This window comes from Felis catus, chromosome D4 (genome assembly GCF_018350175.1).
Source record: "Felis catus isolate Fca126 chromosome D4, F.catus_Fca126_mat1.0, whole genome shotgun sequence".
NCBI lineage: Eukaryota > Metazoa > Chordata > Mammalia > Carnivora > Felidae > Felis > Felis catus.
Genome location: NC_058380.1, coordinates 59,080,938 through 59,105,102, shown reverse-complemented (window position 1 = coordinate 59,105,102; position 24,165 = coordinate 59,080,938). Strand labels below are relative to the sequence as shown.

Below are 24,165 nucleotides of genomic sequence, written 5' to 3'. Positions count from 1 at the left end.
CTATTTTTAACGTGCCATTATCCATCGTGCTTCTATCCGTGAGCATCTAATACACATCCTACTCAGTGTGTAGGTGCTCAGTAAGGGTTAGTTGAATAAGCTGATAACTCATAGGAGCCTTTCATTCTCCCTGCTGCTTTGTAGCCAGTATGGGCTGTTTTCCCAGCCAAAATCTGGCAACTCCATCATCGTGCCTGAGGACATACCCTACTCTCCCCAGCATCCCCAAAATAAAGAACTTACATATGAGTAACCCACTTTGGAGGAAGTCATGATGAAACAAAATTGAGTTGCCTAAAATGGAAACCTGACAATGGCCGGAGATGAAAGGGGAGGACCCAGAGGGGACAGTGATGTAGGATGATGATATAAAGAGGGAGAAATAAAATTTTGTCAGGAGAGTTCCAACTTCAGAAATTAAAGAAGGTAGGGAACAAAACAGGAAAACTTAAAAGAGGGGGAAAGCAAACGGGTGTCTTGGGATTCAAGGAAAGAGAAAGACCAGGGAAGTCATGCAACGCGGGGTACCTCAGTACAGGGATCGGGCTGGGATTCGGAGGAGCGTGGAGACCACTGTTTCCAGCTGGAGATGAGAGATTGGAGAATGAGGGGGCTGTGTTTCTTTGGGACCACCAAGCTGACAGAAACAACTCTGGGCAAATGTAAGAAACACTGGATTAGCCAAGGTGGCGTGAAGATGGAGGAACTGGAAGTCGTTCTAGAAGCCCATTCCGTGTGAAGCTCTGTTCCACTTGTTCCACTAAAAGGAATGAAGGCAAACAGTCGCCTCTCTGCATATGATTTCACTCTCAAGATCTGCACGCTCTACAGCCCAGCAATATCTGTACTCTACACCAGTGCTTCTCAAAGAGCACGCGAATCCTCTAGGGGCCTTGCGCAAACCCAAATATCAGGGCCTGGCCCCCAGAGGTTCCTATTCAGTAGGTCTGCAGCTTGATGCCTCTAATTTGCATTTTCAAGAAGCTCCCAGGTGATTCTGATGCTGTGGCTGGACAGGCCACACTTTGAGTAGCACTGCTCACATGGCCAGCCTAGTAAGGGGGAGTGCTGGGCACGGAGGGACAAAGCCGTGGGTGCAAGGAGGTGTCCTTCCAGGCAAGGAGGACACTGCCCCTGCCTCCCTGTGATGGCTGCAGGGTGAAAACCACACCGTGCTCCCCACCTTAGTTATCTCTTCTCCATGCCCTATACCTGCAGCTCCTGCAGCTACTTAACTGTTTTCTCCAGGTCCTTCGGCTCTGGAAGCAACCGTATCGACATGTCCCTGGCACAGGTCTGTGGCCCACAGATGCCCGGAAACATTGAAGAACCACCCAAGGTTCAGGCGACGTGGGCCCTCTCCTGAGGGTGGCTTCATCTGTCTGTGCTGTCTGGGACCAGCTGGTGAGGAGTGCTCCTGACAATACAAGAGCCTCCCTATGCTTGCAGCGGACTTTCTCAGATGCCTTCCCAACAGAGAGCTCTCTGTCTGCATTTCATCTAACATATTTCTGCGGAATCAGACATGTGAATGCAAAACCATAAGTACTGGAGATGGAACCAGCCTAGTATCTCATTTAGGGCCTATCCCTGAGGGCCAGACTAAGAAAAGCAATTACGGTACAAGAACGGAGTCTTTTCACGCGTGGGATTTAGAGATTTCATACAGCTTTGGAGGGTTTTTCATGTTTTGAATTGCCACCTCCTCCAAATCAGTGTGTGCAGCAGTTTTAGGCTGTGAAAGGAAGCTAGTAAATCCAGGTAACAAAGCCTGTGTCCAGACCTGGGATATGTGGTCAAAACTACTAATGATGCCTCACTCTAAGAACATATGATGAACTTTTCCCTTGCTGAAGTGAAGTTTAATATTTTCCAGTGATTTTAATCCTAAGAGGGGTCTTAATTTTTTTCCCGACAGGTATTAGGGCAGTGGAATACATTGACGAGGTAAAAAGTCCCACAGTAATAAAACTGAATTGAAAAGCATCATGGGTGAATCATGGGAGAAAGTGTATGTGCTGAGAATTCAAGTTGATTCAATGCCACCGAGACTGATTGAGCAGTCCTCTGGGCCAGACACTGTGCTGATGGGGTGGAAAACACCATAAATGAAAAGGAATGATCCCAGACAACAATAACAATCCTATACATCTTAATAGTGGTTTATGCCAAAAATTAATCTAAAAATGTGTGTAACTTTTATCTCACTTTATTTTCATAATTACCTTATAGAGTGAGTACAGCAGGAATAAATAGCATCATTTTACAGACAGATTCAGCAGTGAAATTATGTGATATTATTAAGTGTGTGACAACTATCATATTAGAATCAGATTTCATAATGAAACCCCTTTGTTTGAAATCCCTAGGATTTAAGAAGCTCCAAGACATTAAATATTCCCTAACATACGGCAAGCACACCTTAGCACTGGATTTTGGTTATTTTCCATTGTCCCCCCTTACCCTCTGCCCTATAAGTGTTTCTGCCCCCCTAACCTCTGCCCATGATTCCCCCTGCTCTGCGCCCTGAAAGACCCACCCCTGTAACTAGTCACCTTTTCAGTAGAGTTTGGCCAGTGAAAGGAAGCAGCAAACCAAAGGGCAGCAACGGACAGAGGTAAGGGTATTTCTTTCCTTCTCTCTTGACTGCTTTCTAGATCACAGCACCTCCATGACTCCCGCTCTCATTGGAAACTGGTAATACCATTTTCTCCCCTTGCCCCCCCCCCGGGGTGCTAACAGCTTCCCCCTGTTGTTAATGTCTGGGTCCCTCACCTCCCCTTGTTGGTTTCCTTAATGCCACCCATACCCCTGCAAATGTTGTCTTCATTAAAATCTCTTGAACCACCTCAGTTAGATTCTGTTTCCCTGCTAGGACCCTGAACCACACACAGGTCTCTCCCACGTAGCTCTAACCTGTAAAAATAAATCTAATGCCCAAAGGAACACAGTGAGCCTAAAACATCCACAGTCACGAACTCATTGATTTTTCCCTTTTAATAATTAATATCTGTTTCTCCAGTGCTTATTTGCCACAATCTTACCCTGGGCCCTTGTTTATCCCTGGCCTGAACTTTTGTGATGGTCTCCTGAGTAGACTCCCATCTCTAACACCTCCTACCTCCAATCAATTCTATCCACAGCCTGCTACTGGACTAAATTTCCTGGTGCACAGACTTGATTATGTCATTCTGCAATGGCTCCCAAATGATTATAGAATAAAGTTCACACTCCTTAGCCAGCATGCAGAGCTCTCACCTGTGTGTCCAGCCTTATCTACAACTCTCCTGTGTGTGCATGTGCTCTCTGTTCCTCAACCCCTCTCCAAAATATATGGTCTTAATTTTATTTACACCATCCCCTTCGTCTAGAAAGGCCTTAACTTTGAAACTGTTCACAGACTTCCAGGTCCAGCCCAAACGTTGCCTCCTGCCTGAAAATTTTTCTGTTTCCTTACAGAGATAAACAACCACTTTCTCCTAAACTCTCATGGGTGTTTTTGCATCCCTTTCTTACGGCACTTAGCAGTTTGAACGTCTCAGTACATTTATCTGTGTCCATACTATCCCATAGCCCATTCGAAGCCTCTTTCTCAACCAGAGGCGGTTGGTTCAAGGTGGTACCTCAAATGATGAGCACAGGGCATAGCCCAGAACAGTAACAGCAAATATCTGTTGGATAAATGAATGCATGAATGGATTCAACTTCATATCCCCTCAGCACCTAACACAGCATCTACTGTGGTTAGACTTTAGAATAATTTGAATAAGCTGAACAAGCTGGATAATGCCCGCTAAGTGTCTTATATGAGATGCCGTATATGAACACACCTGCATATTTGCCTGTTTTGTGTGACCGTCTCTTAATATGAATACATACTATTTCATTTATAAAAAGATCTCTCTTGGGGCACCTGGGTGGCTCAGTTGGTTGAGCGTCTGACTCTTGTTTTTGGCTCAGGTCATGATCCCAGGGTTGTGGGATTGAGCCCTGCATTAGGCTCTGTGCTTAAGATTCTCTCTCTCTCTCTCTCTCTCTCCCTCCCCCTCTCCCCCACTCATGCATGCACTGTCTCTAAAAATAAAAATACAGAATAAAATTTAAAAAACAGAATAAGATAAAAAATAAAAAAGATCTCTCAAAAAAATATCTCTTTGGGGAAAATGGTACCACATACATAAGCATCTTTAAAAACAAACAAGCAAACAAAAACCTAGATGTGCCAAAGCTGACAAGGTCCTGGAAGAGGTTTCTGAAGGGCACTTGGATGCGTGCAGCTTTGAAATATTCTACTTCTTTCTCATTTCCTATCAGTCAGCCCCATCCTTTCCTTGCATCCAATTTTGTTTAATGAGGCTACTGCAATGTATTTATTTTGGGGTGATTGAATTTAGAAAGACATTCATCTAACACACAATTGCTGCCACAAGCTGAATGGCTGAATCATAACAGGGATGATGGCATTAATCCGAGGACAGCTGTTTCTTATCATTTTGAACACACAGAAAAAGCTCAGGCAAGGCGAGAGTTTTTGCTTCAGTTGCAAGATGGGACTGATAGGATCTGAAGCAGAAATGCTTCTGGGCAGGTGGAAGTAGAAAAGGAGAAAGAGGAAATGCCCTGGGGCGGGGCGGGGAGGCGCTAAACCTGTGATTTTTAGCACTTTGTCTGATGGGTGAGAGTTGCTTCTAGCCCTTTGGGATACTAGAAAATTCCAATTATAAGGAAATAATTTGATAAGGACAGCAGAGGCATCTGTGTGGGTAACTAACCTTTTGAGAAACACTTATGGGTGTGTTGTCAGGAGTTCCAGCTATTAAAGAACAATGATAATGACACCGGCTCACATTCACATGGTACATTATACAACATGCTTTCGCATTCACTATGTAGGGCAAGTGAGGCTAGAGGATGGCATACACCGGGGTAGCTGCCCGTGTGCCCAGAGGTCAGGGGCATATGAAGGATGGTCCCCAAGGAGCTGGGATGCCCCTGCCCAGAGAAATCTCTGTTGACCCTTGCCTGCTGCCTGCCCCACCATGAAGGCATAGGCTGCCCTTCTTTGAACTCAGGCACTTTGACTGTTCAAGCAAAAATGTCTCCAGAAATAAGCATATAGCCACTTCTGTAACTCATTTACACCTGAGTACGAACGCATTCTCAGCACCTTCTCAGCAGAGCAGCTGGCTGAGGTTTTAAGCAGGTCATGAAGGTACTAAGAGTAAAAGGAGGTTGGGGGCTTAACAAACACGTTGCTGACACCACTTGCTACAGCCTTTGAGTTAACAGGAAACAGGCAGAGTGGTATTAATTCAGCATCAGATCTTAATATAGCTAAGAGCTACAGAATAGTCTGCCACGTACAACTACAAAGGTAATAAAATGTTACAAGAATTTAATTTTTTAAAGGCCTAAATTTGAAATCACAGTGAATCCTAATAAAAGCAATACTCATTCATTCATTTATCCATCTGCTCACATATTCATTCTGTAGCCAGTGAGCTGAATGACTAAAACTCATGGAATATAATGAAAACACTCTTTTTAATCTCCTACTGCCTTTTAAACTTATCAGGGGTGAAATGGGGGGAGATCTTCCTCTGCCTCTGGACAGAAACTCAAGCATGCCCCTGGGCTTCGGTGGTCCCTCCTAGGTAGTCAAAAGTCCTTCCTTCACTTTAAGTCACAGTTATAAACACAGTTTCAATTCAATAAATTAAAATAGCCACATACACGTAGTAACAGAAATTTCTAATCTCATTCAGGGGGCTTTTGGCAGGTGGGAAACCACATTATGAATCTTCTCTTTCCTTCTTTATACTCCCATCTTGCTAAATGGAGTTTTGACCCCTTCTGGAGAAAGAGAAGGAAGGTGGCAGAAAGTGTTTCTTTGATTAGGACCCTGGTAACATGGCACCATACCCTCTAGGGCTAGCAGTCATCTAGAACTTTCTTTGTTTTTTTTTTTTAATATATATTTTTTAACGTTTATTCACTTTTTGACAGAGACGGAGTGAGAGCAGGGCAGGGCCAGAGAAAGAGGGAGACACAGAATCTGAAGCAGGCTCCAGGCTCTGAGCTATCAGCACAGAGCCTGGTGCAGGACTCAAACCCACAAACTGTGAGATCATGACCTGAGCCAAAGTAGGACACTTAATAGACTGAGCCACTCAGGCGCCCCTAGAACTTTCTCTCATAAGGTATTACTCCTGTGAGTTCCTCTAAGACCTGCCCCCCACTTCCGGTGGTCTCTCAGTTGAGGATCCTTTAATTAAGCAAAAACAATCCATTCAGACAGAAGCTTTTGCCTCAGGCTCTAGAAATCACCTAGCCCCATCCAGCTTCTCAGCTGGGCCTATTTATTGACTCCCTATTAAGCAGATCTAAGGTGCTTCACACTCTAGCTCTCCCCCCAGGGGCCTATGTCTGCCCCTTGGAGCACTCTTTAACCTAACAAATTCTGGGAGTGTTGGCCAATCAGGAAGCAGCAGCAACCTCCTTTGCTCCACTGCCAAAGCAATAGCTAGCCATCCCTGTTCTTTTTTGTGTAAATTTCCAGGGTGGGATTCAGACCCACCTGGGCCCCTAAGTGGGGGATGCAGCCCAAGCTCTGAGGGGTTCTGTTGAGAGAAGGATGAGATAGGTGGGCACCTACACTCCTTACTCCTTGAGGTGGGAGTGGCACTTAGCACATTCACTGCTCCCTCCAAAGAAATCCTCTTCAAAAGCCTCAACAATGGTATCTTTTGACCCTTGATGTGAGTGACAGCCCCAAGAGTCATGTAACCACTTTTCTGCTAAATCCTTTATCCAGATTCTTCTAGGTGGGCTGCCCCACAATTGATCTATCTGGTAGCTACCATGTCTGGATTCTCTGCAGGAACTTGTAGTCTAACCCTCCATTACAATTGATTCAGGTATTTGGCCAACAGTCACTGAAAGTCTTCATTAGTGTGGAATGTTCCTGTTTCCCACCTCTTTTCTCTTCCTCGTCTATTCTACTCTTTACCTTCCTGCTAGCAAATGTCATGATGGAGAATCAATTCATTCTCTCTCTTCCAGCGATCACTGTAGACACATGTGAAAAAATGTTTTCACTTTCTGTACCAAAATGGAGAACAAGCAAACTGAGAAAACATAACATGAAAAGCTACAGTAAATAATGAAAATATTGGACAGTAACTTTTTTTATAGCAACTTTTTTTAGCCCAAAGCATAGAGTGTTGTCTCTTTGGATTTGTATTCTTCAAAGTTCAAGTCACAAAGTTCTTGCAAACCTATTGCAAACACAAGTCTTTAAAATGTTTTAGTAGAGGAGATGCTTTATCATGTGTTCCCAGTCCATAGGGCCAGGAGTGGTAGGAAACAAGCTGGGGATAAACAGGGGCCAGAAAGGAATTTAATTATTGCTAAACAAACATGCTTTATATAGCATATAAACACAGCCATATGGACAGGATAAAATGAAAACAGGAGTTGAAAGGAATACCAAGTGCTCTAAAACCGCCCTACCAGACAACTGGAACTTCTAATAGGATTTCTCAAATATCATATAACAGCTGTCTACTTTGCTAAGCCCTTGAATCCTTACCCTAAATAGTTTTTTTTAAATAATCATGATGATCAATAGCTACCATTCACTTAGGGATTTTTCTATATGGGGCGCTGGACTAAATTATTTGGGGCATGTGATATTCTCACAACAGTCCTTTGAAAAAGATACTATTTTTTCCCATTTTATAGATGAGGAAAATGAGTCTCAGTGATTAAGGCACTTGTCTTAAGTTGTGTGCCTTTAGTGGTGAAAATGTTAGTTATGCTTGGCTCTCAGTCATGCCAGATCCCCTGCTCCTTCCACTGATCTAGAGACAGAGAAAAATGAGTGTTCCACTCCCAATTTTGCCTATTTGTCTAGAAGCAAGGGAAAAGGAATTTCATCTTCATCTAGAAGACTTTGATTTTTTTTTTAAGCTACCCTAAGTGACCCACTGGCCTTTGTGCTAGTGAAATTTCAGCAATCACAATGACCCTCTGTTACAGAACAGGGATGGAGGGCAGCTGCCAACGGCCTCCTAATTGTCTTCTATTGAGGAATGTATCTGCACCAATTCCCGGATGTGGGGGGAAGTGGGAGGGAAGGAGCTGGGAATATAAGGTGTTTTCTTATTACTCAGTGTCAGCCCCTACAGAAAACAGTATTTAGCGAGTGAGCACTTTCACTATATCAAGCTAATCTACGAAGACAATATGGCAGGATCCCCACATAGGACTGTGCCTCTTTGGTTTCAGTTCTCTGCGGCCTTCACCCTGTCCCATCTCTACATGAATAAACCTTCCCATCCCTCCCTCCCACCCTCTTTTTCCTCCTCTGACAAATACTTTTTGAGTACCTACTAAGTGCCAAGCACTGGATTTCATACCAATGTAACAAGGATTTAAAGCTTGGTCCCTGCCGTCAAGAATCTTATAGTCTAGTAAATAAATCAGACACATTAGCATCCAATTTACAGTACTGGGTTGTGAATACAATTGGGGGCCAAAGAGGAGGAGAAATGAGGGAAGGTTTACGTGAAAAAACAAAACCTTTCCCAGTTTTTCCTGTTGCGACCATATTTCATTGCCGTTCCAACCTGAATTCTGTTCCACCTTGGAGCTCTGTCAGAGAACCCTGTGGCATTTTGGCTTCTATCAGTCACTTTGGGCTGGGTTTATTTCCTCCATTCCATTCAGTATAATTCACTGCACATGAGTAATGTACTAGCTATACTGTGGGGGAAGAAAATGACAAAACCAATCCCAGACTCACTCCCTCAGGGAACACACAGGAGAAGAATTCTGTGACACAAGAGAAGGTTAAACCAAGTGCAATAGAGGATACTGTGGGGATCGATGACATCCCATTAGAGAAGGCCAACATCATGGAATGCTTTAGGATAGAAGCAGTATTGAGGTACGCTTTGAAAAGTGAGCAAGATCTCTCCTGTCAGAGACAAAAAGGAAGGCATGGTGTGCTTTATGACAGATTCAGGGAAAGCAGGAAGATGGGGGAAAGAAGGGAGACAGGTGTTTGAAGGAATTGTAGTAGACCAATAAGGCTGGCATGTAGGATACACGGTGGAGAAGAGCAGTATAAGTAGAGAAAAACCTGGGAAGACTAAATTGGACCAATCCGTGAGGACTTTAAATACTGTAAGGTATTTGCATTTAACATGTAGGCAGTGGGAAGCCATTTTGAGTGACACGTATGTGGCCAAAGTTGTTTTATGAGATTGTGGTTGAGGAAAGGTTAAGAGTTAGGGAGACCAGTTAGGGGGTGACTACAACAGTCCAAGTGAGAGAGACCATAGGTGCTGGTGAGAAGTGGCCGTAGGGATGGAGAACTGACACCCTTGAGTCAGGGATGGAGTGTCACCCATTTGTATCTCTGTAATGTCCAGCACTATTCTCTGCCCTAATTAGGTTTTGTAAATCTTTCTGAAATTGAACTGCATCAAAGAATCAATTTGGATATATAAATGTATGTCTTGCAGGTGTTTTGTCCTTTTTGTTTTAATCTTGTCACCTAAGTCATCCAATTCCAAGTCATAGAAGGTTCCTGCCCAAGAATGTCCTTCTCTGGCATTTTGGGGGATCCTCAGAGCAGTGATGCCTTGTTCACTGTCCTTAATTAGCTCGTGCACCATTTTAATTGGTCTGCAGCTGTCTGTATGGACACACCTGGTTTCCTTTCTGGAGTCAGCTGGGGCTGCCTCACCCTTTCATGCCATAGCTCTGGCATCTGGGACATCACTGACTGAGAAGACTCAGGGAGGCTGCTGGGCTCCAAAGCATGCAAAGAATGGGCTCTCGTGGGGAAGGCTAAAGACCAGAGGGCTGCCTGGACCCACACTAAGGCAACTCTCCAGGAAACCCACAGTCACTTTAGGCAGGCACTTCTAGGATAGGGAGAAGGAGGGTACAGCAGTGGCCAACTGTAGGGACCACCCATGGTGTGACCCTTGAATTCTAGATGAGATCTGATATTTACATCAGTAGGAATCTATTAAAATGGTTGAGAGGACCCATCCAGGAAGTAACCCACCTCAAGAGATGGCTTAGAATTATGGAATTAATGAGGCTGCAGTGTCTCTCAAATCCAATGAAGGGGTCAGATTGACTGAGATCAAGACCTCAATTTAACCAAAAGATAATGGCTAATTTTACTGAGCATTTACTATGTGCTGAACACTTTGCTAAGCGCCGTTGTTATAATAACATACTTAATGTTCACAATGACTCTATAAAGCGAGCACTATTATTATCCTCATTTTACAGGTGAGGACACAGACACAGAGAGGTTAAGACTTGCCACCAGTCACAGAGCCAGCAGGTGGTAGAGTCTGAATTCGAACCCAGGCAGTCCAGCTCTAGTGCGTACTAAACACATCACTTTCTGCTTTTCTCTTACCTCTTGTTTTCATCACTCTGACCAGCAGGAACGGAAGACGTAAGAGGCCTGAACTGTGACAGTTCCTTCTGAGACATGAATGTACTGAGGGTCAGCATGATGCAATAAGAAAAACTTGAGTTTTGGGGCGCTGGGTGGCTCAGTCAGTTGGGCGTCCAACTTCGGCTCAGGTTATGATCGTGCAGTCTGTGAGTGTAAGCCCCCCGTTGGGCTCTGTGCTGACAGCTCAGAGCCTGGAGCCTACTTCAGATTCTGTCTCCGTCTCTCTCTGCCCCTCCCCCACTCTCACTGTGTCTCTCTCTCTCAAAAATAAAATAAAAACATAAAAAAATTTTTTTAAAGAAAAACTTGAGTTTTTCATCCAAACAGACCTGCTTAGAACCCCATTTCCATCATATTTTAGTGAATGACCTGGCACAAGTTACTTAACCTCTAAGGGTTACAGTTTCTTGGGTGTAGGACACAGGCAATACAGTTTTCAGGCTTGTTATGAGCAAAATAATGTACCCAGTCCCAAGTCTGGCACAATGCGGGTGCTCATTAACAGTCATTATCATAAAGAGAGGTGGTCTCTGTGAAATCTGAGACAGGGAAGCAAAGAGTTAAGAACATAACCTTGTATATCCCACAGTGCTTAGAGGAAAGAATGTTTTGATTCTAGAAAGGCTGAGAGGGGCCATTCACCTTATCTTCCCTGCAGCTTGGTCACAATATCCCTCAGGGATACCGGCCTTCTCTTTCCCAGCTCTGGACTCACTGATGGGCATTCCAGTCTGTGATTTGGTCTATGTTCCTATGGCCCCTGCCAGCTCTGCCCTTAGGGGTCCGTCTAACCCCACTGTTCTGCTTCCTTGAGGTAGGGATGGATTGGGCATGTGTACTGCTAATCAAGTCCTAGTTCTGATACTAAAATCCTCAATCATAGTTTTCATGCTAAGCCTCAACACCTGACTTCTGTGCTTGACCTTCAAGTGGATAAATGAAACAATAGTGTTATTTGGTTTTTCTTAGCAGTGTAAGGGGAATTTAAAAGAAAACTCTCTTCTCTATCTTGGTGAAGCAGCAGGATGTACTCAAAAGTAATCTGAGGTCCGAGCTCTGTCACTGCCTCTTGTGAACTATGTGACCATGAGCAACTCCAATCCCTGCCCTTGTTACCTCAAGAGTTCTTAGAAAGACTGAATAGAATAACAGGTGTGAAATGTATCTTGATTGCAAAGAAGCACATGAATGGAATGGCAGGGGTTATTATCACTGAGGTTTTATTTGGTGAAATTCTGACGACGTTAGATAAGATTTTTCTGAGCCATCTGGGACTTGGGGTGCCCTAGAATCTCAACACTGGCAAGTGTTGTCAGTACTAGGGGCAACACTGAGTGATCCTGAAAGAATTAGAAATGAGATTGTCCTCTGAGAGTTTAATGAGGACATTAACGCATAATTGATTACAGCAGAGATTTGCTAAGTCACCTTAAAGAAACAGAATGGTTCTCAGACCAGGAAAACTTGATGAAATCTCATTGAAAGTAATAATATAGCCGAAGAAGTAAAGCATCAGTCAAAAGGGATATTAACTAGCCATGAAAACACAAGGAGAGGCAAACCATAAGAGACTCTTCAACACAGAGAACAAACTGAGGGTCGATGGGGGTGGGGTGCTGGGGAGGTGGGTGATGGGCATTGAGGAAGGCACTTGTTGGAATGAGCACTGGGTGTTGAACGTAAGTGATCTATTCTTGAAGCCAAGACTACACTGTATGCTAGCTAACTTGACAACAACAACAAAAAAATTTTAATTAAAAAAAAAAAACAAGGAAAGGAGGTCAGACAGGCAAACCCTAGTATGACCCATCTAATACCATACAGGGCAGAGAAGTAACTCTGGTTAAGAAGGTGACCCAGGTAATTCTGGTGACAAGTACCTTCCTATTAAAGAAGTCTAAGTCAGATGTCTCTAAACATCCTTTTAATGATTTCCTTTTGTCCTAACTGTAAGCTTACCAAGCATTCTGATTTCACTTTGGTTTCCCATGTAGATCCACTTGCAGGAAACGAATACACTAGTTATTGGACTTGGGCATCCTTTGACAACTATATTTTTTATTGTGAATCAATTAATTGACACCTAATTGTTTTTTTAAATATTTTTAAGTTTATTTATTTTGAGAAAGAGAGGGGGAGAATCCCAAGCAGGCTCCTTGCTGTTAGTGCAGAGCCTGACCCGGGGCTCTGCACTGACAGCTCGATCTCACAAACAGTGAGATCATTACTTGAGCCGAAATCAAGAGTCAGACACTTAACCGACTAAGCCACCCAAGTGCCCCTGACACCTAATTATAACATGACTTCTTATGCAGCCTGCTTACAAGGCTAGAATGCTCTTATCATAGGACTTGAGCATTTGATATCTTCACCAATTATAGTTTTCCCTGTAAATTACTAAACTGACATCTCTATATGCCCTCTGAATTCCAAACTTGATATCTTTGGTCATGCTGTCCATCTCTGGCTAGAATAACCTTTTTCCCTCCATCCCTCAGTTCCATAGGCCAAATCCCATCTTCTATTCAAGACTCAAGTCAGGTGGCCTGTCTTCCATAATCACTTCCATAATTGCAATTCCATCTCTGAAGTCCCATAGTTCACTTCCTGCTCACTCACATTCTCCATATTATGTTAGAATTCTACAGTAAGATAGTTCTACGATTCAGCAATTGCACTACTAGGTATTTATCCAAGGAATACTGGTGTGCTGTTTCGAAGGGGCACATGCACCCCAATGTTTATAGCAGCGCTATCAACAATAGCCAAAGTATGGAAAGAGCCCAAATGTCCATCGATGGATGAATGGATAAAGAAGATGTGGTATATAGATACAATGGAGTATTACTCGGCAATCAAAAAGAATGAAATCTTGCCATTTGTAACTACGTGGATGGAACTAGAAGGTATTACGCTAAGTGAAATTAGTCAGAGAAAGACAAAAATCATATGACTACACTCATATGAGGACTTTAAGAGACAAAACAGATGAACATAAGGGAAGGGAAGCAAAAATAATATAAAAACAGGGAGAGGGACAAAACAGAAGAGACTCATAAATATGGAGAACAAACTGAGGGTTACAGGAGGGGTTGTGGGAGGGGGGATGGGCTAAATGGGTAAGGGGCACTAAGGAATCTACTCCTGAAATCATTTTTGCACTAAATGCTAACTAACTTGGATGTAAATTTAAAAAAAGAAAGAAAAGAAAGAAAAGAAGAGAAAAGAAAAGAAAACAAACAAAAAACAACAACAAAAAAGAATTCTACAGTAAGAGTGAGGTCTCCAAGATTTCCAGAAATAAAAGTCATTTCTTCACTCAGAGCATTCTTCCCTTATAGGAAAATCTTCCTGGGAAAAAAAATTCATTCAACTTTTCATTTATTTATTCAGTCATTTAACAAATATTTACTCAGTGCCTCTATGTGTTAGGTAGTGGGATATGGTGGTAAATAAGACTAACAGGGCCTCTACCCTCATGCAGCTTCCAGTCTAGTGGGGAAGATGAACACTGAGAAACAATAAATCAAAGCTCTGATAAGTGCCATTAAGGAGAAGTACAGAGTGATGTCAGAGTGCAAACAAGATTCTTCTAGGAAAGTTACATTTCAGTCAAAACCTGAGCTGGCACTTAGCCAGAAGAAGAAGAGGAGGGTGCTTGAAAGAGTATAAATTGAATGATCTCAGTGACCAATGTCACTGAGCTGCAACAGTTCTTGGTCAACTATCCTGCCTTCAGATAATGCTAGGAACAAATTCACTGATGTTTTTCCTCAGTCCCCCCTTGTCTTCCAGGTCCAGGAAGACCACCTTCCTTTACACCACAGTCTTCCCAGTCATCAAAGTATGATACCATATGTTGTATTTAACCTTTCTTATAATTATATCCCCATTCACTGACTGATTTTGCTTCATGTTCACTTTTTCTAATTTCATACTCAAAGGTTGACATTAACTTCATGCTTTAGGGGTTCTTGTTGTCAGTATCATTGACCACATGAAGAAACAAAAATCTTTGTTTTGTTCACTGCTATATCCCCAGTGCTAAGACGCCTGCCATATAGTAGATGCTCAACGTATATTCATTGACTGGGTAGGTGAGTTGGTGGATGGATGGATGAATGATGAATGGATGGATGGATGGATGATGGGTGGATGGATGGATGGATGGATGGGGGATGGATGGATGGATAGAAGGATGGATTTATCTTCCCTCTTACACCAGAAGTTCTCTAAAAGCATGGTACTTGCCAAGTTCACTTTTGGGTTCCTCCAGCACTTAGACCAATGCCATGCACATGGCAAGTAAACAATTTTCTTGAACTTTGCTTGAGTTTTTCCATGACTGGAAAGAACTTCCTGCTTTTTCACGCAGCTGTTTCCACAGTTGAACTGCTCTAGCTATTAAAGTTCTTCCTACTCCTTGACTCAGTCGGTTAAGCATCCAACTTTGGCTCAGGTCATGATCTTGTGGCTCACAGGTTCAAGCCCCACATTGGGCTCTGTGCTGACAGCTTAGAGCCTGGAGCCTGCTTCAGATTCTGTGTCTCCCTCTCTCTCTGCCCTTCCCCTGCTCACTCTCTCTCTCTCTCTCTCAAAAATAAATAAACATTAAAAAAATAAAGTTCTTCCCACTCTTGGGCTAACATTTGCCTCCCCACTGGTCCTAGTTCTGCCCTCTGGGCCAATGAAGGGCAAATCCACATGGTATCCACCACAGCAGCCCTTCTGATGTTAGGGACAGTGACTTGGTTCCCTGCAGTCACTTACAAACAGAACATGTCTCCAGCGTCAACTCAAGTACTTTAAAATATTTTGGAGTACTCCTAATACACTTCAAAGAAGGTCTCATCCCTCATAAGTCTGTGAGGTGTTCTGCACTCCCACAGAGAGCCACTGAACAAGTTCTCTCTCTGGGTCAGGAACCCAGACCGGAAATGAAGGTGATAACAACAATTAATGTTTACTTTGCAATTAATTATGGTTTACTGGTTAATCCACATAACACCCTTGGGATATAGGTCAGAGTTTCTACGCCTATAAATGGTCAAGGGAATCACACAAAAGACAAGGGCCTCAACATATTTGGCACAAATGCTGGGGTCCAGTGGAGGAGAGAATTGCATTGCTGGGGTCTCAGTGGCTCAAGAACCCATATCCAGGCCGATCCACATGAATCACTGGTCTCTCTCCTTCGGTGACAGAATCACCTTGGGTTCAGTTTCATAAAAACCAGATCAGTAAAATGCTGCAAATTCTCAGATGAGGGGTAAAGGGAAAACAGCATACAGAAGATGGAAAACAAAGGCTTACTGTGTGCCAAAGCTCTGTATTAGCCTCTGGGTACTGAAATATGTCAAATATGTTTCCAACTACAGCACCTTACACACAACAGGCCCAAAGCTATGCCCGCAGGTTTGATACTATTTAAAATAAGAGTCTGTTAGCTGGAGGCTCAAACATTTTTTTTGTTACACATAGATTTTATGGTAGTGGGATTTATTCTGAATCCTCTTAGAACTGATACACTTGGGGGGGCCTGGGTGGTTCAGTCAGTTAGGCATCTGACTTCGGGGGCGCCTGGGTGGCTTGGTCGGCTAAGGATCCGACTTCAACTCAGGTCATGATCTCACAGTTCATGAGTTCGAGCCCCACATCAGCTGTGCTGCCAGCTCAGAGCCTGGAGCCTGCTTCAGGTTCTGTGTCTCTTTCTCTCTCAGCTCCTCCCTCACTCATGTTCTGTCTCTGCCTCTCAAAAAAACGAATAAACGTTAAAAAAATTTTTTTTTTAAAAGGCATCTGACTTTGGCTCAGGTCATGAGCTCACAATTTGTGGGCTCAAGCCCCACATCAGTTTCCGTGCTGACAGCTTAGAGACTGGAGCCTGCTTTGGATTCTGTGTCTCCTTCTCTCTCTCTGCCCCTCCTCCACTCGTGTTCTGTCTCTCTCTCTCTCTCAAAAATAAATATTTTTAAAATTTTTTAAAAGAAAAAAAAGAACTGATACATTTGGGTCACAAAGAGTCTACTAAAATAAGTGCATATATTTAATTTTGTCAATTTCACTGTCTTGCAAACACACAAGACATTTTCAGTGACTCCTTTCATCAAACAAAGAATCTTTTCCAAATCACTTTATAATTCAAATAAATCCCTTCTTTAAATTTTCAAGTGTAAATTTCAAGTGATTTTCAAGTGTAAAGCTTTCTCCAAGCAGAGATTGTTACGCTATTGGGAGACTTTGAATCCTTCAAGAATCTGGTGACAAGCCACATGGGCCACCCCCCCCTCCAAAAGAACACACAGATTCACATATGAACAAAAGATTTCATAAAATTCAGAGTCTGTAAACTCAAGGTAAAGATCAGAAAAGAAGCTGGCCCCTGATGAGGCTTTGTGGCCATTGCAAGGTCTTTTGATTTCCACTGAGTCAGATGGGAAGCTTCTGGAGGGTTTTGGACTTTCATTTTAACAGGAACACTCCAGCAACCATGATGAGAATGCACTTGAAACAGGCAGGGGCAGAAGAAGGTCACTGCAATCATCCAGGCTAGAGGACCATAGTTTGAACCAGGAAGTTATAGTAGAGGAGTAAAAAGTGGTCAAATTCTGGAATAGCCTGAAGGTGCAGCGACAAGATTTACTGACCAGATTGGACGTGAGGTATGAGCAGAAGAGAGGAGTCGAAGCTGACTCCGAGGGTTTTGGCCTGTACAACCAAAAGGCTGGAGTTACCATTACCTGGGATGAGGAAGACTGAAGGGGTGCGAGGTTGTTGGAAGAAGGGGAATAAAAGGGCGAATGCTAGGAGCCAAGTTTTGGATATTTTAAACTTGAGATGTCTATTAAATATCCAAACAGAGATGCTGAGTAGACAGTTGGATATCTGGTCTGGAATTCTGGAGGTTGGGCTGTAATAATATTCACATGTAAAATTGGAATACTAATACAGTAATGCCTACTAAATAATACTTATTATAGGAAGGAGGAAACAAGACAATGCATATAAAGCTTTCAGTGCAGTATCTGGCACACAATATGCCTTTGATATATTTTAGCTATTTTTTAATTAAAAATTTTTAAGGTTTTATTTTTTTGAGAGAGGGAGAGACAGAGCATGAGTGGGGGAGGAGCAGAGAGAGAGGGAGACACAGAATCTGAAACAGGCTCCAGGCTCTGAGATGTCAGCAGAGAGCCCAAGGTGGGGCTCGATCTCATGAACCGTGAGATCCTGACCTGAGCCGAAGTAGGACACTCAACCGAGCCACCCAGGTGCCCCATATTTTAGCTATTATTTTAATGAAAACTTAAACACTTTCAGTCAGCATTTCTATCATTACTATAAAGTTATGAGTGTGATTGCTTTTCCAAGAGACACATGAAAAGATGCTCAACATCACTCATCATCAGGGAAATATAAGTCAAAGAAAGCCACACTGAGATACCACCTCACACCAGTCAGAGTGGCTAAAATGAACAAATCAGGAAACTACAGATGCCGGCAAAGATGTGGAGAAATGGGAACCCTCTTGCACTGTTGGTGGGAATGCAAACTGGTGCAGCTGCTCTGAAAAACAGTGTGCGGGGTCCTCAAAAAATTAAAAATAGACCTACCCTATGACCCAGCAATAGCAATATTAGGAATTTACCCAAGGGATACAGGAGTGCTGATGTATAGGGGCACGTGTACCCCAATGTTTATAGCAGCACTTTCAACAATACCCAAATCATGGAAAGAGCCTAAATGTCCATCAACTGCCAAATGGATAAAGAAGATGTGGTTTTTATATTCAATGGAATACTACTTGGCAATGAGAAAGAATGAAATCATGCCATTTGCAGCAATGTGGATGGAACTGGAAGGGATTATACTGAGTGAAATAAATCAGTCAGAGAAGGCCAGACACCATATGTTTTCAGTCACATGTGAATCTTGAGAAACTGAACAGTAGACCATGGGGGAAGGGAAGGGGAAAATATAGATACAAACAGAGATGGAGGGAGGCAAAGCATAAGATTCTTAAATACAGAGAACAAACTAAGGGTTGATGGGGGGTGGGAGAGAGGGAACATGGGTGATGGGCATTGAGGAGGACACTTGTTGGGATGAGTACTGGGTGTTGTATGTAAGCCAATTTGACAATAAATTATATTCATAAGAAATTTAAATAATAAAATAAAAGATTGATTATTGTCTCTGATGTCAGTTCTCAGGCATGATTTGCAGAAGAAGAGTCTTGAGCAATGGCAGTGACTTTGGAATTGGTCTCTAGCTCCCAGAGTTTAAAATTTAGAAGGCTTTTGCATGCATTCAACAGCCTTTGTGGATGGATTAATGTCACATTTCTTAAATAATCAGTGTGTTCCTCCATCGACCCAGGATTTATTTCGAGTTTTGGAGAGGGTCTGATGTGAAGAATGAAGCAGTTTATCAGGAGAAATTGAATACCAGCAAGGACCCTGCAGGGAAGACATTTCCAGCCTGTTCGTGTGGTCCCTTGGGACACAGGAGGGCTAAATGGAAGGACACATAACAAATGACTGACTACCCTGTCTTGATTTCAGTAGCTGCAGATGTAATCGCTGGTCACAAGTTCATCTTGTTCATTTTAAAATTGATTCACAAAGGCCACAACTCATGTCTTCCTGAAATAGCAAGCTTCTTAGAGGAACTTTCTTGGAGAGGCACACTCTTGTTATCTTGTGTTAATATATTCAGTGATCTTTAGCTATTTTACATTGAGAGTAGAAACAGAGCTGGTGTGGTTTTATCACACGCTTCTTGATCTTTGAATCACTGAACTTCTGGCCTCAAAACCTAAACAAGGTCCTGAGGTTTCTCATTCTTTTTTACATCTTTTTTGAATTTTAACTATAAAATCCTTGACCCTGTAATTCTCTTCAACATCTACGACAGAGCGAATGCTCAATAATTATCTATTAATAAACCACGTAATCTCCATCTGTATTCAAAGGAAAGAGGTGATGAAGCGGTTCAAACAGTCCAAAAATGCATCTGTAACAAATAGATGACTAAGGTCACGTACAATCACAGATTTAGCAATAGCACCACAACACCACAGACGGGGTAGATGATACACTTTTGAGGGAGGACAGAGGAAAAGACACAAAAGAAAGGCTTTTTCCCTGAATCTTTGTTTTCTTCCATCTGTAAATGAGGCCACATAAACTGAGTTGATTGCTGCTAATGAGCAGAGTAATGCTCAATTAAACTCCATGAAACACCAATTCATTCCTTCTCCCTGATCCTTTTGCAAGTTTCTAATAATTGCTACATTCACAGTGACCAGGCTTCAAGTGGATTTCCAGTGGCGGCTCCACATGAGAAAATAACTCTTCTCTCTCCTTTCCCCCAGGAGTCAGGAAAGGATCCCACAGAGACTAATACCTTGGGGTCCCATAGCCCAGCAGGACATGCGGGTTTCCTACAGGTCCCCCACCCCAGCCTCTCTCTGGCTGTGTGTCTCAGAACTCTAGGTGCAGGAGAGCTGAGAGGTCTAACCTGAACCAGTCAAGTTGATCTGTGGCAAGAATTTAGTGAATTTGTAGCCTGTGTCTGTTCTTTCCCTTTTATTTTATTTTTAATTTTTTTAATGTTTATTTATTTTTGAGAGACAGAGAGAGAGACAGAGTGCGAGTGGAGGAGGGGCAGAGAGAAGGAGACACAGAATCTGAAGCAGGCTCCAGGTTCTGAGCTGTCATCAGAGTCTGATGTGGGGCTGGAACTCAAAACCGCGAGATCATGACCTCAGCTGCAGTCAGACACTTAACCGACTGAGCTACCCAGGTGCCCCTGTTCTTTTTATTTTAAAGGGAATATTTTCTGTTTTCCATTAATTTTTAAGTAACTTTTGGTTTTACATTTTTCCAGCAAAACTAAGGAGGAAAAGGAAAGAGTTTTGTCCACATTTAGGCATGGTGGTGACAGAGGAAAAAGCTATCCAGGAAGAGGTGTTTATACTCCCAACATCTCTTTGGGGCTTAAAATTCAGAACTCTGGCTCACCAGAATAATACAAGTGTTTTTTGTCTATGGGCAGCATTACCACAAAATTTATCACCCAAACCAGGATACTTTTCTAAGTGAAACATGGCAATATAAATAATGCCACCACTGTAACAAGCATAAACTGGGACTATCCAGGCAACTGGATGTCACTTTGATCACCAAATGAGTCCCTAGCCTACCAAAATCTCTCCTTTGTTCAAGAAACCTAACTCAAAAGAAGTTTCCACAACTAACGCTGAGGATAAATGCCCTCATCTCCTACTGGGATAAGTAGGTCCTAGAGCTTTATGAATATATGAGTAGGTTTCTTTCCTCTTTCCTTCTTTCTCTTATTCAACAATCTCACTAACCATTTTAATTGAAGAATCCTTTTGCAAGTTCTGTCTACTCAGCCTTGCCATCACCTTAGCCCTTATATCCTTGATCCAGAAAGTCTGTCCAGGAGTCTGAAAATTATACAACCTGTCTCCCGAATTCAGTTAGTAGACACTCGGCTGAATATATAAAATCCCAGCAAGAGAGATAATAGGATTTAGAATTAGTCTTGTCTGGCTATACAAAACAGGACAGGGATCCTAAAGCAATTTGTGGGGTCCTATCAGATAGAGGCAGTCCTTCTCAATGTTGACATGGGGCTCCTGGAGGGCACGGAATGTGCACAACCCAACTCTATATCCACAGTGGCCATTGCCCAGCACAGGGGTTATGTAGAGTGAGATCACAGACATGATTGGGGTGGCCAGGCTGCCTCCTAATACCCCTTAGCCCTGGGTTCCTGAGTGTCCATGGATTTCTTCTCCCTTCCTGTGTAGGAAGGGGGAATCCTGCCCATGATCCCACATCAGCTGGCTGGACTGGGCTTCTGCCACCAGACCTCAGGTACTGGCTCACACTCAGCACACCCCACACTGTGCTGAGCCAAACAGGGCCTCCCACAGACTCCAGGTACCAGATTTCGGCACAGGCTGAGTGTGCTTTGTTCCATTCAGTTCAAGAATACTCAACAAAGTCCATTACTTTCTCAGCCCAGGGATGGATGCCGGAGACACAGAATGAGAGTCAACTGAAAGGTTATATATGCACCAGGGCACAAGTGGTTAACAGCAATGACTGCAGCTGAACTGCCTGGGTTGTATCCTGGCTCTACCACTCGCCACCTGATTATCCCTGGGTGAATATTTCTCTTACCTGAGTTTTTCATTTAGAAAATGGAAATAAGAGAGCCTGCCTCAAAGGAATAGTGTGAGAATTACTACTATAATTCTCATTATGAGAATTATGATTTAGAACCAGCTTGGCACAGAGTAAATACTCAATAAATTTAACTATTACCATTTGTGACTTTTGGCTCCTCTTCCTGGGGGGCCTAAAGCTTGGCCCATCTCCCTTAACTCTCTCTGCATCTGACTGGTTCCCTTAACTCTCAGGAGGGGTATTTCTTTGCTCCCGGCCTGTTCCATTGCTGAGGGTCAAGAATAATGCATCTCCATTCTAACATTTGACTGGTACCTTATCCACCAGGATTCAAAGCCATAGCCTTTAAGAGGTTAAGTGATCATCTACCTCCTCTGAACCCAACTGAATCATCGTGTATTTTTCTAAGAAGAAAAGTAAACTTTTGGTCAACAAATTTGAAAGGAGTCATCCTGAGCCAGGAGGCTGAGCATTACCTGTACCCACACATTTCCAGCTCTTTCAGAGACAAAGGCAGGTGTTTCCACACACCTCTCAGAAATTCTGATTCCCATGAACAGTGAGCAAAAAGAATACTCCCAGGAATTTTTTTGAATCATAATGGTATTTTCTTCTCTACTCACCCTAAGTTCTCTACCTAAGTTCTCTAGATCTTCTTAACTAGTAATGGTTTGTTATGATGTATTCATTCAGTTAGTGAAATACATACTTTTCCTTGCACTTCCCAAGGAATTTTTAATTATCAAACCCACTACCACCCATGTAAGACAGGTAAACTTCAAAATAAACTGGATTTTTTTTTTAACTTGGCCAAGGCAATACTGAATTTCCATGATTTGATAGCCTCAACCTCCAAATAATCTCAATTCACTCACTTAACAGTTCCACTCAAAAACACCGCATTGCTGTCGTGCCTGCCCCAGCCACATTCCAGGTGGTACATCTTGCATCACCTCTAACGTTAACATTTTGGATCATTTCAGTGCAAAGAAAATAATCAAAACTAGTGGCCAATAAACATAAAAACTTTCCCCAAATGTTGTCCTTTTATCATTAAGTGAAAATTACCACCCCTCTGCCACCCACCTTCACCTGCTCCAATCCTTAGAATTGCTTCCTTCTGACAGATTTAAGTTAGATCCTCAAGACACAATAGTGAACTATTGTGCCCCCAGAGGCCTCTACTTCCAGGATGATTTGAATCTCTATCCTAGCTTGGGTTTCCTTTTGCTGAAGACTGCTGCTGACCTGGAACCAAAGGTTCAACTGCCTTATGCTCCGAGGACACACTTACCTGCTTCCTTTCACTCGTGTCCACATCACACGCTGGTCACAGAATCCCAGAGCATCAATCCTGGAAGGGACGTTGGAGACAGGCTAATGCACGCCTTCATTTTACAAATACAGACATTGGAGCCTACAAAGAGGAAGACACTTGGCCAAGGTCACACAGCTCATTAATGAAAGAGCTGGGGCTAGAATTGCCAAACTGGAGATTCATCTCCCTGTGATGTCATTCTTCTTCCAACTGGTTCCTTTGCTCTATGCCCTAGTTGGTTTTCATGCACTCAACACACAGTCCACACCCTCCTGGGATGTGCCAGCAGCCTGTAAGGCTCACCCAGAGTGAACTAACCCAACTCAGCTGGCCTGAGGCTCTTTACCTGCAGAGGAATGAACGCCACATGACTCTCTTGGAAACATACATAGTGTGTAGGGACACATGTGATGTTCAGGTGTATCCAGCATGGCATGTCTGCCAAGTTTGTCCTGCCGAGACACAAGCAGTCTGATGAGTCATTTATAATGTCTGATACTTTTAAGTTCTTTTTTTTTCTAGGCCTGTAATTTCAGATTACCCTACAGCAAAAGCTTGGTATTGCACGCCCCCCCCCCAAAGCAATTTATTTAACAACAAAAATTTACTCAGGAGATACTTAGTGAACATTTCCCATTTGCTAGGCACTATGCTAGCATCAGGAATAAACAATGAGGAAAACATGATTCCCATCCTTTTTCAGTGGAGGAGACAGGCACATGGACAAGGGCCAGATATTGTGCTAAGTGCTTTGACATGAGGACAGCAGACACACATCTTATAGAACACAGAAGCAGCAGCTAAGCCAGCACAGGTGGGTTAGTGAAGACTTTTTTAAATGATCTTTTTTATTTTAGAATAATTTTTTGTATATCAAGTTTTTATTTAAATTCTAGTTAGTTAACATATAGTATTATATTGGTTTCAGGAGTAGAATTTAGTGATTCATCACTTTCCATATAACACCCAGTGCTCATCATAACAATCCCCCCATTTAGCCCATCCCCCATCCACATCCCTCCATCAACCCTCAGTTTGTTCTCTGTAGTTAATAGACTGTTACGGGTTGCCTCCCTCTCTTTTTTGTTGCTTCTTTCCCCTATGCTCATCTTTCTTTCCCCTATGTTCATCTGTTT

At 42.9% G+C, this 24,165-nt stretch overlaps 1 protein-coding gene across 3 annotated transcripts in view; it reads right to left on the bottom strand.

The window, feature by feature from the left end:
- The window catches only part of FRMPD1 (FERM and PDZ domain containing 1), a 147,055-nt gene that overhangs the window by 118,863 nt on the left and 4,027 nt on the right, over positions 1 to 24,165 (bottom strand). For 2 of the 3 annotated variants that reach the window (XM_023242457.2, XM_045043160.1), the window contains exons 2-3: positions 23,376 to 23,481; positions 23,006 to 23,065 (exon numbers count right to left, since the gene is read on the bottom strand). The gene's annotated coding sequence lies outside the window, so the exon portion shown is untranslated. Of the gene's footprint in view, positions 1 to 23,005; positions 23,250 to 23,375; positions 23,482 to 24,165 lie in introns of those variants that run through there. The other variant, XM_023242456.2, reaches the window with a different exon arrangement.